The sequence below is a fragment of the Erinaceus europaeus genome, chromosome 7 (assembly GCF_950295315.1).
Source record: "Erinaceus europaeus chromosome 7, mEriEur2.1, whole genome shotgun sequence".
Lineage (NCBI taxonomy): Eukaryota > Metazoa > Chordata > Mammalia > Eulipotyphla > Erinaceidae > Erinaceus > Erinaceus europaeus.
The window spans coordinates 124,933,265-124,942,930 of NC_080168.1; positions in this window are offsets into that span (position 1 = coordinate 124,933,265).

Sequence of the window (9,666 nt, forward strand, 5' to 3'; positions counted from 1 at the left end):
TAAAATGGAAGGCCTCTCATGGCGGAGAGGAACACGAGGCCACAGAGAGTCAAGCGGCCTCTCTCTCTCTCTCTCCTCCATGTCACAGCTGACAGGTGGGGACCTGGGGCTTGAACCTGGGTCCTTGAGCACTCACTGTAACATGAATGCTTAACCAGGTGCACCACCACCCGGCCTCAGTTGTGTGGTTTTTTTTTTTTTTTTTTATTTTGGTCTCTAACAAATGTTTCAGCTGTCTCTCTATAAATAATGCAGACTTGCTTCTTGTTTCATTTTGTTTTCTTTTTAAAGCCAGTCTGACAATATCAGTTGTTAAGCTATAATATTCAACCCATGTACATTTAATGTGATTATTAGCTATTGAATAGCTGCCATTTTGCATCTTGCCTGCATAACCCCTTCCATATCTTTACTCATTCCTTCCTTCTGATTTTTTTCCTTCTAATTGCTGTCTGTATTTCTTTTTTTAAATTTTTTAATATTTATTTGTTTATTCCCTTTTGTTGTCCTTGTTGTTTCATTGTTGTAGTTATTGATGTCATCATTGTTGGATAGGACAGAAATGGAGAGAGGAGGGGAAGACAGAGAGGGTGTGAGAAAGAGAGACACCTGCAGACCTGCTTCACCGCCTGTGAAGTGACTCCCCTGCAGGTGGGGAGCCAGGGACTTGAAACAGGATCCTGATGCCGGTCCTTGCGCTTTGTGCCACCTGCACTTAACCCACTGCTCTACCACTCAACTCCCTCTCTGTATTTCTTGTACTACTGGTTGCCTCAGAGATGACTACACATATATGACTTAATGGTGTCTAAGATAAATGAGAATATTTACTTCTCCAAGAACTCTACAACCCTCTAGCCGCTTTTATACTCTGTTAATACATGCTATTTGTGATACATTTAACCCAGTTAAATAGTATTGCAGTTTATGGAAAACTTAAATATTTATCTCTTTTTTTTGAGGCTTTTCCATCTGTTCTGAATTTTGGATTCTCCATCTGGAATAATCTTCTCCTAGAATAGAACAATTTGGTCTTTCCTCTTGTCTGGGTCTGTGAGTGCAAAATTTCCCTCAGTGTTTATCAGAGATTGCCTTCAGCTTATGTTCACTTTTGAAGAATTTTTTTTTATTCAGCTTGTAAAAGCTCTTTTAGGGGGTTTCCCAGCCTTTTAAATATGTATATTTTCATGTTTGTTTTTCTCCTGTAAGGGAGTCAGATCTAAGTATAATTGAAGGTTTTTTTTTCTCCTTTCTTCTCCTTCCCTTCTCCTCCTCCTTCTCCTCCTCTTCCTCCTCCTCCTCCTCCTCTACCTCCTCCCCCTCCTCTACCTCCTTCTCCTCACCCTCTACCTCCTCCTCATCCTCCTCCTCCTCCTCATCCTCCACCTCCTCCTCCTCCTTCTCCTCCTCTTCCTCCTCCTCCTTTCTGGTCAGCACATGATGCTTTCATTGTAACTAAGCCTTGGTGCTCTTTCTTTTCATCTCCCCACCTTGAGCCCCTAAATTGTAAAGAGTACTATCACCCACTATCTTCTTAAATGGTATTTTCTTACATTTTATCTTTCTCTTCTTCTCTGAGATTATGTTAACATATAGGTCAGCACTTTTGACTACGAGATGGTTTAAATCATTTGCAAAATATAGATAGCTGACACAAGCAAATTTGCTAATCATCATCAAACTCACTCTTAGACTCTATGAATACTATGGTTATGATTGCAAGGAAGTTGTCAGGCGGGGTGGTGGGTGGGGAGGCTATAGGTGTAGATGTGATGGCAGAAGAACTCATGCTAGGGAGACAGCATAATGGCTATGCAAACAGACTTTTATGCCTAATGTTCTGAGGTCCCAGCTTTTAATCCCCAGCATCACCATAAGCCAGAGCTGATCAGTGCTCTGGGCTCAGTTTCTCTCCCTCTCTCTCTCTCTCTCTCTCTTCCATTAAAATAAATAAAAGAAAAAAATTTTAATTGTATGCCAGGCTAGCTTCACTGGAGAGACGAGGAACTCATGGCGGCGTGGTAATACAAATCTTTTATTGATGCAGACGCCCTGAGTCAGGTGCAAGCACAGCGGGTTTAGGCCACATGGAGCTAGCAAAATGGACGCCTCCCACTATGCACGCCACCCCTTCTACAGGTCTTCTCCAGGTCGGGACACGGAAGAGAAAAAGAGTGAAACTGAAACAGCAGTGGGATTTATAGGGTAAAAACCGGAAGTCGCAAGTTGAAAATGGAAATGGTTAGGAAAGGGGGTGGAGAGAGGCAAAAGGCATGCTGGGAAGGTGGAAGTGTCCTTAGCAACTGTTGTGATGTTTTAACTGAATTAGCAATACCCTGAGGGGATAACGTGGTGGGGATCGTTCAGGCAAAACAATGATAATGTAAATAGACCATAGTGTCAGCAATGGAGCAGAGAAGGGGGGCTGGCTTTAAGGCCTAACAATTATACACACATATATCTATACATGTGAAACTGTTCTCCTGAGATATTATAATATTATAATCCAATGTTAAAATCAAAAATTAAAATACAGTTAAATAAATAATCTGAAAGAAATATCTTTTCCCTAGCTCCTCTTTTTTCTCTTAAATCATTTGGGAGTATATTAATCTTTTCATATTTTTGTGCTTTATTCTGTTGTTGTTCTTCCCCCCACACTCTTCTTCCAGTTCACTGATGCAGTCCTCAAAGCATCTACTCTCACACTAAATTTGCTCATTGGACATTGAGTTTCAGTTACATGTGCTTTTTCTGTTCTAGAATTTCTATTTTACGTCTTTGTATAGTTTACTGTTACTTATTGAAATTATCAACCCTATGTCTTCTTTCAAATATATTAATCTATATTTCCTAAATAATATAAACTTTAAGACAAGGAGGGTGGGTAGGGGGGGTCAGGCAGTGGTGTACCCAGTTAAAGGGACATATGACCAAGCAGAAGGATGCAGGTTTGAGAGCCCTAGGTCCCCACTTGCAGGAGGGAAGCTTCATAAATTCTCCCTGTCCTCTTTCAGTTTCTCTCTCGCCTAGCTACTAAAATCTAAAAATAAATAAATAAATAAATAGAGAAGAGAAGAAAAGAAAAAGAAAAGGACAATGAGAGAGAGAAAGCAAAGAAGAAAGAAGAAGGGAGGGAGGAAGGAAGAAGAGAAAGCCATTGGGAGAGGTGGATTCCTAGTGGTGGGCAGCACGGTGCCTCAGTGATCATCCTGAAAGCAATAAAAAATAATAATAATCCCCCACACCTATGGACATCTAATCTTTGATAAGGGGGCCCAAAGTAGTAAATGGAGGAAGGAGGCTCTCTTCAATAAACGGTGCTGGGAAAACTGGGTTGAAACATGCAGAAGGATGAAACTGAACCACCTTATCTCACCAGAAACAAAAATCAACTCCAAATGGATCAAGGACCTGGATGTTAGACCAGCAATAATCAAATACTTAGAGGAAAACATTGGTGGAATATTTTCCCACCTAAACCTCAAGGATATCTTTGATAAAACAGACCCAATTGCAAGGAAGACTAAAGCAGAAACAAATCAATGGGACTACATCAAATTGAAAAGCTTCTACACAGCCAGAGAAACTATTAAACAAACAAAGAGACCCCTCACAGAATGGGAGAAGATCTTCACATGCCATACATCAGACAAGAGGCTAATCACCAAATATACAAAGAGCTCAGCAAACTTAGCAACAGAAAAGCAAATGACCCCATTCAAAAATGGGCAGAGGATATGAACAAAACAGTCACTTCAGAGGAGATCCAAAAGGCTAACAAACATATGAAAAACTGCTCCAGGTCACTGATTGTCAGAGAAATGCAAATTAAGACAACATTGAGATACCACCTCACTCCTGTTAAGAATGGCATACATCAAAAAGGACAGTAGCAACAAATGTTGGAGAGGCTGTGGGGACAGAGGAACCCTTCTGCACTGCTGGTGGGAATGTAAATTGATCCAGCCTCTGTGGAGAGCAGTCTGGAGAACTCTCACAAGGCTAGACATGGACCTTCCATATGATCCAGTAATTCCTCTCCTGAGGATATACCCCAAGGACTCCATAACACCCAACCAAAAAGATATGTGTACACCTATGTGCATAGCAGCACAATTCGTAATAGGTAAAACCTGGAAGCAACCCAGGTGCCCAACAACAGATGAGTGACTGAAAAAGTTGTGGTATATATACACAATGGAATACTATGCAGCTATTAAGAACAATGAACCCACCTTCTCTGACCCACAGTGGATGGAGCTAGAAGAAATTATGTTAAGTGAGCTAAGTCAGAAAGATAAAGACAAGTATGGGGTGATCCCACTCATAAACAGGAGTTGAGAAAGAACAGAAAGGGAAATTCAAAGCAGGAGTTGATTGAATTTGGAGTAGGGCACCAAAGTGAAAACCCTGGGTGGAGGGTGAGGGTGGATGTTCAGCTTCATGGGGTAGGGTGGGGGGGGATAGGTGATGGGACACAGTCTTTTGGTGGTGGAAATGGTGTTTATGTACACTCCTATCAATTTGTAGTTTAAAAATCACTAATATGAAAGGGGAAAAGCTGATTGAATGTCTCAAACTTTTTAAAGCACAGACTGAGTCTTTTTAACACATAGGTTGAGTCTTTGATATGTTGACTCTCTTAAAAGCTTAGTCCAGGGAGAACAAAAGCAACTAGTGGCATAGCTATATGCAAACAGTGTCAAAGGACATAAAATATGGTGAGTGTATGTACGATACAGAAAATCCTAACAAAGGGATTTTTCATAGTTAACCCAATTGCCAAATAATGTGATTACTGCAATATCTTTCTATTGTCTTCTTAAACCCTAAAACAGCAGTAAGCTCCCTCTTCGTCTATAGAGCCTATGTTTCTCCCAATCCTGGAACCTCTGGGGTGGGGCTCCCTTCCCTGCATGCTTCTCTCAAGTCAGGCCAAATGATATTGCATCCACTGATTCCAACCTAATCAATGCAACGAGCACCATCTCAGCATGCTTCACCTCAGACCGTGTACAGAGACCTCAGGCATGGATGGCCAACCCTTCACCCTCATCACTTGGGTGAGACCTTTCCTTTCATAGTGTTCTCTAATTCCATTCCAGGAGGTTCACTTCCTAGCTAAGTCCCCCCCAAAAAAGGCCAGGTCCCGTAAAATGGAGCATGTGTTCATGTGTATCCATAAATTAGGGCAAAATATATACCTGAAAGCAAAAATATGCAATAGTCTTTAGTGAGTCAGTATCAAGTTCATAATGAAATGGTGTCTCCTTAAACTTAGAGACCCTCCTCGCCTACTTCCTATTACAGTTCTCTCACTCACTCCAAAGCTAGCTTTATCAAAGCAAAGAGTGCAGAAGCTGAATAAGGACAAGAGACTGGCATACTTTAACAATGACTCTTTAGTCACTATCAGGCCATTCCACCAGCTGGAGGCCTAATCAGGAGATTCCCAAACAGATTTGATGGGCCTAGACCTCAAATAAATCCCTCTCTCCATTGTTACCAGTCATTTCTATCAGGAACAACAAAACAGACCCCATTGTGGGCCCCCATAGGACCTTGCCCTCAACCTGGATCAACAACGGTAGAGAATGTCCCATCCTCTAAAGGGAGGATGGACAACATACTCTATGCCACACCTGAGGAAGATGAGTCAATACTGGGGCAGCCTGGAATGTTCCTACTCATGACCACAGAATGTGAGCTCAGATCTACAGGGATGCAGAGGTCACATAGGCTCCTAAGCTGAATATGGGTCCCAGATCACATCAAATTGATGGGGTTTACAGTCAACAATATTTATACCCCTTTCCCATGTTAGGTAGCTGCTCTCTTCCCTGATCCAGCTTTCTGGTCCTTTTCCCAGCCATAACATCCATCTCCCCAGATAATAATTAGGATTCACCTGCATATCAGATTTCAGGCTCAGGAAAAAAAAAAAAGCTAGTATAGCTACAGGCTCTTTGAAATATAACTAAAATATGCCTACTAGCTATCTACAAAATGGAGGACCCCCCCAACACTTTATCTGCACTATCCCAGCCTTTAGGTCCCTGATTGTTCAACAATTTATTTGGCTTTGTATATTAATTCTCTTTTCAGCCACCAGGTTCCAGATGCTAGCATGATGCGACCAGACATCCCTGGACAGACAACCCCACCAATATGTCCTGGAGCTCTGCTTCCCCAGAACCCTGCCCCACTAGGGAAAGAGAGAGGCAGACTGGGAGTATGGACCGAACAGTCAACACCCATGTTCATCGGGGAAGCAATTACAGAAGCCAGACCTTCCACCTTCTGCATCCCACGATGACCTTGGGTCCATACTCCCAGAGGAATAAAGAATAGGAAAGCTATCAGGGGAGGGGTTGGTATACGGAGGTTTGGTGGTGGGAACTGTGCAGAGTTGTACCCCTCTTATCCTATGGTTTTGTCAATGTTTCCTTTTTATAAATAAAAATTTTAGGGTTGTAAATTAACTTAATAAGAGGTTTGGGGGTTGGGGCTGCTTGCTGCGCATAGAAGGATTCACAGCGGGAGCTGGGAGCTGTTTGAAACAGTACACAGTTTATTAGGGTGAAACAGGTAAAAAGCAAAATAAGCACTTATCATCAAGGCTTAAGCGTACGCTAGATCTATAAAGTCTGAATATGGTGATCAAAGTTAAGTCCCATAAGATAAACATTTATCAGCTCTGGTAAAGGTTGCTCATGGCTGTAGAGGGGTCTAAAAGTTTACTGGCCAGCAGAGTCACACGTGTTCAGTTCCCAGAAGGAGACATGGTGGGTGGATGCCTGGAGCACCTCCACGGAGATGCTTCTGACCAGGAGCAGAAGCTGCAGCCAAAAAGGCCCCAGAATTCCGGCTGCTGTCCTTTTAAGTCTATTCAGCCTACCCACAATCCTTTGCACACCAGCACAGTCTGGATCCACCTACAGTCCACCATGGGCCTGCACATATCACTGCACACCCTGTCCACCTTCTGTCACCAAGGCTGACGTCAGCACCATGCTGGGGCTTCCGTCCATGGTCACCGGCATACTGTGTCACCACAAAATAATAATAATAATAATAAAAGGAGAGAGAAAGATGACACCAGAAGCCCTCCTTCACCACTCATGTAGCATCCCCCTTACAGGTGGGGACCAGGGGCTTGAACCTGGATCTTCGTACATAGACTTGTGTAAGCTCAGTTGTGTGTACTACCTCCTGGCTCCTTCATTTTACATTACAATGTTTGATTCTTTAATGCCTGGTTATTTTTTAACTAAACATCAGATGCTGTATATGAAAAGTAGTGCTCATCTGAGATTAGGATATTATCTTCCTCCAGAGAAGGTCTTGTCTGTTTCTTCTGTTTCTGACAGATGACTAGAGTTACTTATCTTTTTTTTTAATATTTTATTTATTTATTAATGAAAAAGATAGGAGGAGAGAGAAAGAACCAGACATCACTCTGGTACATGTGCTGCCGGGGATCGAACTCAGGGCCTCATGCTTGAGAGTCCAAAGCCTTATCACTGCACCAACTCCCGGACCACTATCTTTTATTTTCTTAATCTTTATTTATTTATTTATTGGACAGAGACAGCCAGAAATAAAGAGGAGAGGGAAGGTAGGAAGGGAGAGAGACAGAGAGACACCTGTAACACTGCTTCACCACTTGTAAAGCTTTCCCCTTGCAGGTGGGGATTGGGGGCTCACACCCATATCCTTGTGCATTGTAACGTGCACTCAACCAGGTGCGCCACCACCCAGCCCCAGCCCCAGCACTTACTAGGCTTAATTCAGTCTTAAAAACAATCTTGATTATAAGTGAGACTTTAGTTCCTTCTGGGGAAAAAGTCTATTTCAGGAAAATAGCTCTTTAGTTTGATGACCCATCCTGTAACTTTTGAGATTAGCAATACTCCCCTCCTTGACACTGACCTCCTCCCACTTGCCTCTCCTCCCATCCACCCTCAAAACACACTTACACACAAGGGTCTCTTCTCAAGGTTCAGCTCACCTCCTGTCTCCCACACCTAGCTTCCCACACTGGCAGCTGTCTAGGGGATTCATGAAGGAACAGTCGGCAAATGTAAGGTTCACAAATCCGTGTCTCCTTTTCTTTGACTTATTAGCTCTCTGGTAGCATAAGTGTTATTTTCCTTTGAAATTTTTACTCATACATTGTGTCATTCAGCAGAAGTATTAGTTCCCAATGTGCTTGTTTTCACATGCAAAAAAAAAAAAAAAAAGAAGTAGAAAGATCTACATAGCCATATATATATATATTGTTTCCTACTGTCATACATAGAAAGACCAGCTTTGCTTTAATTTGCAGATAGATCCCATCTGGTATTGATTTCAGTGTGAACTGTGAGATAAAGATTTGGCTCTTGATTTTTTTTTTCCCTCCAAATTAATAACTATTGCCTAACTGTATCTTGAATAATTCATATGCTTGGCAGGGGTAGATAGCATAATGGTTATGCAAAAAGACTCTCATACCAAGGCTCCAAAGTCCCAGGTTCAATCCCCTACACCACCATAAGCCAAAACTGAGTAGTGCTCTAGTAAAAAAAAATAATAATAATTCATATGCTTTCCTGAATTTCACAGAAACAGACACAAACACACACACACACTTATTGTGCTAAGCTATCCTGATATTACTTTAATCTTTATCAGGATTTTTTTTGCTTTGTTTCACAATTTCCCCTACTTTTGTACCAACACTGCATTGTCTTTAATTACCACAGCTTTATATTGTTTATATAATTGTTGTAAAATCAAAAAAAAAAGTTCTCTTTTTATATAGATCCATTAACCCTGGCTTAATTCAGAGATTTCCTGGTTATTCTAGAGTCATTAATTTTAACAGGCAGACTTTACAGTCTTTTGTTCCAACCGCCAAAACTCCTTCCCTAAGCGCACATTCAGCAGAAAAAAACCACCATGATATTAAGTAGGGCTGTGCCGGTTTTAGAGAGGTTGTTTTGCTTTGTTTCAGGTAGAAGTGGAGAAGCGTAGAGACAGTGAAACTCAGGCATCAACTCAGGCATCCAAGTTCAACATCCTCGAGGAAACACTCATGAAAGACTTGTCTCTGATATCTGATGACTGTAAAAAATGGCGACTAATCCCTAGCACTGCAAAAACGGTATCATCTGTTTTCCATCTACACCATGCCTCGGCCTCGCGTGAGCTTAATGTGCAGCTTGGCGATACGAGAATCCGGCATGAAGCCCAGCCAGTCTATCTTGGCGTTACTCTCGATCGCACTCTGTCATTTCACGAACATCTCATAAAAACTGCAGCAAAGGTGGGCACCAGGAATAACATCATTGCAAGACTGGCCAGCTCCTCATGGGGCGCGAGCGCTTCCACACTATGATCATCATCTCTGGCATTATGCTATTCCACTGCAGAATACTGTGCCCCAGGATGGTTCCGTAGCCCCCATGTCCACTTGGTCGATTCCAAATTATATTCCTCCATGAGGATAATTTCTGGAACCATCCGTTCCACCCCGGTTCCATGGCTGCCAGTTCTTAGCAACATCGCCCCGCCAGATATTCGTCGGGATGCGGCATCATCTAAGTTCATTTCCCACATCTACACTCGACCCCGGACCTGCCAATATACACGAATATCTTCACCCACCCTGTTCAACGC